Below are 458 nucleotides of genomic sequence, written 5' to 3'. Positions count from 1 at the left end.
AGGGAAAACCACTAGACCATTCAGGTATGACCTAAATCAAATCCCTTTGATTATACAGTGGAAGTGAGAAATAGATTTAAGGGCCTAGATCTGATAGATAGCGTGCCTGATGAACTATGGAATGAGGTTCATGGCATTGTATAGGAGACAGGGATCAAGACCATCCCCAAGGAAAAGAAATGCAAAAAAGTAAAATGGCTGTCTGGGGAGGCCTTACAAATAGCTGTGAAAAGAAGAGAAGCCAAAAGCAAAGGAGAAACAGAAAGATATAAGCATCTGAATGCAGAGTTCCAAAGAATACCAAGGAGAGATAAGAAAGCCTTCTTCAGTGATCAATGCAAAGAAATAGAGGAAAACAACAGAATGGTAAAGACTAGGGATCTCTTCAAGAAAATTAGAGATACCAAGGGAACATTTCATGCAAAGACGGGCTCAATAAAGGACAGAAATGGTATGGA

Source organism: Bison bison, unplaced genomic scaffold, assembly GCF_000754665.1.
Source record: "Bison bison bison isolate TAMUID 2011002044 unplaced genomic scaffold, Bison_UMD1.0 scf7180017864163, whole genome shotgun sequence".
In the NCBI taxonomy this organism is placed as follows: Eukaryota; Metazoa; Chordata; class Mammalia; order Artiodactyla; family Bovidae; genus Bison; species Bison bison.
Note: the sequence above shows the minus strand (reverse complement) of the source record.